This window comes from Peromyscus eremicus, chromosome 4 (assembly GCF_949786415.1).
Source record: "Peromyscus eremicus chromosome 4, PerEre_H2_v1, whole genome shotgun sequence".
Taxonomy (NCBI): Eukaryota; Metazoa; Chordata; class Mammalia; order Rodentia; family Cricetidae; genus Peromyscus; species Peromyscus eremicus.
The window spans coordinates 13,457,228-13,461,810 of record NC_081419.1 but is presented as its reverse complement, the minus strand read 5'-3'; positions in this window follow the sequence as shown (position 1 = coordinate 13,461,810).

The following is a 4,583-nucleotide window of genomic DNA, read 5'->3' as shown; positions in this document are numbered from 1 at the left end:
TCTCCATCTCTTATGTATAGAGACTGCTATGACCCCTCTTGTTTTTCCTCCTACTATCTATTCATCTCTATTTCCCACACTAGGGGGTCATCTATTTGAAACAAAGATGTTAGTATCTCCTTTGACTAATACCCTGTAGAGGATTCTTATCTCACCCTAAGTAAAACTCATACATGTCTAGAGTGGTCCAAAGGCATCACCAGCTACCAGCCTTCCTGTGTAGCCTGTCTTACCCTAAACAATTCTCAATACCACTGAATCCACTCCAGTCACAGCATTTCATGAGTTTTCCTTGGGTATCCAAAACACTACTTAACAGCTTGGCACTCAGTCTTCTTATATCTGGAGGTTCTTCTCCCTTACTGTAGGCTTTTTCTATCCACTTGCCATTTTTAAGCCTTGATGCAAAGATCCAAAACCTATAAAAGCCACCTCTGACCATCCTGGTGCAGTGTTTTGAATGTAGCTCACAGATAATCCATTGTACATTAAAAATTGAAATTTTGTATATTCATTTGTTGACTTGTTTAGCAAGTGTTTCATTCTACCAAGATTGTAAGCTGAAGAGGATAAAGATAGCACTGTGCCTTAAGTGTACCCAACATATTTTTTTTAATTTTTATTTTGCAATACAATTCAATTCTACATATCAGCCATGGATTCCCTTGTTCTCCCCCTCCCGCCCCCCTCACCTTCCCCCCCACCTTCCCCCCCAGCCCGCCCCACATTCCCATCTCCTCCAGGGCAAAGCCTTCCCTTCAGCCTGATATCAACCTGGTAGACTCAGTCCAGGTAGGTCCAGTCCCCTCCTCCCAGGCCGAGCCAAGCGACCCTGCATAGGCCCCAGGTTTCAAACAGCCAACTCATGCATTGAGCACAGGACCTGGTACCACTGCCTGGATGCCTCCCAAACAGATCAGGCCAATCAACTGTCTTACCCACTCAGAGGGCCTGATCCAGTTGGTGACCCCTCAGCCATTGGTTCATATTTCATATGTTTCCATTCGTTTGGTTATTTGTCCCTGTGCTTTATCCAACCTTGGTCTCAACAATTCTCGCTCATATAAACCCTCCTCATTCTCGCTAATTGGACTCGCAGAGATCCACCTGGGGCCTAGTCATGCATCTCTGCATCCAGATCCCTCAGTAGTTGGATGAGGTTTCTAGTACGACAGTCAAGGTGTTTGGCTATCCCATCACCAGAGTAGGTCAGTTCGGGCTGTCTCTCGACCATTGCCAGCAGTCTGTTGTAGGGGTATCTTTGTGGATTTCTGTGGGCCTCTCTAACACTTTGCTTCTTCCTATTCTCATGTGGTCTTCATTTACCATGGTCTCCTATTCCTTGTTCTCCCTCTCTGTTGTTGATCCAGCTGGGATATTCCGCTCCCCCAAGCTCTCCTTCCCTCAACCCTCGCCCTTCACTACCCCCACTCATGTCCAGGCTGTTCATGTAGATCTCATTCCATTTCTCTGTCATTGGGCAATCCCCGTGTCTTTCTTTGGGTCCTGTTTTCCAGGTAGCCTCCCTGGTGATGTGAGTAGCAGTCCAGTCATCCTCGTTCCACATCTAGTATCCTCCTATGAGTGAGTACATACCATGTTTGTCTTTCTGAGTCTGGGTTACCTCACTCAGGATGATTTGTCTGCAAACCTCACGTTCTCATTGTTTTTCTCTGCTGAGTAGTATTCCATTGTGTATATGTACCACATTTTGTTTATCCATTCTTCAGTTGAAGGGCATCTAGGTTGTTTCCATGTTCTGGCTATTACAAACAATGCTGATATGAACATAGCTGAACAAGTGCTCTTGTGGTGTTGTTGAGCATTCCTTCGGTATATGCCCAAGAGTGATATAGCTGGATCTTGGGGGAGATGGATTCCCAATTTTCTAAGAAAGCGCCATATTGATTTCCAAAGTGGTTGTACAAGCTTGCATTCCCACCAGCAGTGGAGGAGAGATCCCCTAGTTCCACATCCTCTCCAGCATAAGGTGTCTTCAGTGTTTTTGATCTTAGCCATTCTGACAGGTGTAAGGTGGTATCTCAGAGTTGTTTTGATTTGCATTTCCCTGATGATTAGGGATGTTGAGCAATTCCTTAAATGTCTTTCAGCCATTTGAGTTTCCTCTGTTGAGAATTCTCTGTTTAGTTCTATAGCCCATTTCTTAATTGGACTGTTGGGCATTTTGATGTCTAATTTCTTGAGTTCCTTATATATTCTGGATATCAGTCCTCTGTCAGATGTGGGGTTGGTGAAGATCTTTTCCCACTCTGTAGGCTGTCGCTTTGCCTTGTTGACTGTATCCTTTGCTCTACAAAAGCTTCTCAGTTTCAAGAGGTCCCATTGATTGATTGTTTCTCTCAGTGTCTGTGCTACTGGTGTTCTATTTAGGAAGTGGTCTCCTATGCCAATGCTTTCAAGACTACTTCCTACTTTCTCTTCTAGCAGGTTCAGAGTAGCTGGATTTATGTTGAGGTCCTTGATCCACTTGGACTTAAGTTTTGTGCACGGTGATAGATATGGATCTATTTGCAGCCTTCTACATGTTGATATCCAGTTTTGTCAGCACCATTTGTTGAAGATTCTTTCTTTTTTCCATTGTGCACTTTTGGCTTCTTTGTCAAAAATTATATGTTCATAGGTGTGCGGATTAATGTCAGGGTCTTCAATTCGATTCCATTGGTCCACATGTCGGTTTTTATGCCAGTACCAAGCTGTTTTTATTACTGTAGCTCTATAGTACAGCTTGAAGTCAGGGATCGTGATGCCTTCAGAGGTTGTGTTATTGTACAAGATTCTTTTGGCTGTCCTGGGTTTTTTTGTTTTTCCATATGAAGTTGAGTATTATTCTTTTCAGGTCTGTGAAAAATTGTGTTGGTATTTTGATGGGGATTGCACTGAATCTGTAGATTGCTTTTGGTAAGATTGCCATTTTTTACTATGTTAGTCCTGCCTATCCATGAGCATGGTAGATCTTTCCATTTTCTGACATCTTCTTCAATTTCTTTTTTCAGGGACTTAAAGTTCTTGTCATATAGGTCCTTCACTTGCTTGGTTAGTGTTACCCCAAGGTATTTTATGTCATTTGTGGCTATAGTAAAGGGTGATGTATCTCTGATTTCCTTCTCTGCTTCTTTGTCCATTGTATATAGGAGGGGTACTGATTTTTTTGATTTAATCTTGTATCCTGCTATGTTGTTGAAGGTGTTTATAAGCTGTGTCAGTTCCTTGGTGGAATCTTTGGGGTTGCTCAAGTATACTATCATGTCATCTGCAAATAGGGAAAGCTTGACTTCTTCCTTTCCAATTTGTATCCCCTTAATCTCCTTATGTTGTCTTATTGCTCTGGCTAGAACTTCAAGTACTATATTGAATAAGTATGGGGAGAGTGGACAGCCTTGCCTCATTCCTGATTTTAGTGGAATTGCTTTGAGTTTCTCTCCATTTAATTTGATGTTGGCTCTTGGCTTGCTGTAAATTGCCTTTATTATGTTTAGATAAGTTCCCTGTATTCCTGATCGCTCCAAGACCTTTATCATGAAGGGGTGTGGATTTTGTCAAATTCCTTTTCAGCATCTAGTGAGATGAGCATGTGGTTTTTTTCTTTGAGTTTGTTTATATGGTGTATTACATTGACAGACTTTCCTATGTTGAACCATCCTTGCATCCCTGGAATGAATCCTACTTGATCATGGTGGATAATTGTTTTGATGTGTTCTTGGAGTCTGTTTGCCAGTATTTTATTGAGTATTTTTGCATCAATGTTCATGAGGGAGATCGGTCTGTAATTCTCTTTCTTTGTTGTATCCTTGTTTGGTTTAGGAATCAGGGTAATTGTAGCCTCATAGAAGGAGTTTGGTAATGTTCCTTCTGTTTCTATTGTGTGGAACAATTTAGAGAATATTGGTATTAACTGTTCTTTGAAGATCTGGTAGAATTCTGCACTGAAACCATCTGGTCCTGGGCTTTTTTTGGTTGGGAGACTTTTAATGACTGTTTCTATTTCGTTAGGGGTTATTGGACTATTTAAATAGTTTATCTGGTCTTGATTTAATTTAGGTATGTGGTACCTATCCAGAAAATTATCCATTTCTTTTAGGTTTTCCAGTTTTGTGGAATAGAGGTTTTTGAAGTATGACCTGATGATTCTCTGGATTTCCTCAATGTCTGTTGTTATGTCTGCCTTTTCATTTCTGATTTTGTTGATTTGGTTAGTTTGGATAAGGGCTTGTCTATCTTGTTGATTTTCTCAAAGAACCAACTCTTTGTTTCATTAATTTTTGTATTGTTCTCTTTGTTTCTATTTTATTGATTTCAGCTCTCACTTTGATAATTTCCTGGCATCTATTTTTCCTGGGAGACTTTGCTTCTTCTTGTTCTAGAGATTTCAGGTGTGCTGTTAAGTCACTAGTGTGAGATTTCTCCAACTTATTTATGTGGGCATTTAGTGCTATGAATTTCCCTCTTAGTACTGCTTTCATAGTGTCCCATAGGTTTGGATATGTGGTGTCTTCATTTTCCTTGATCTCTAGAAAGTTTTTAATTTCTTTCTTTATTTCTTCCTTAACCCATTGGTGATTCAG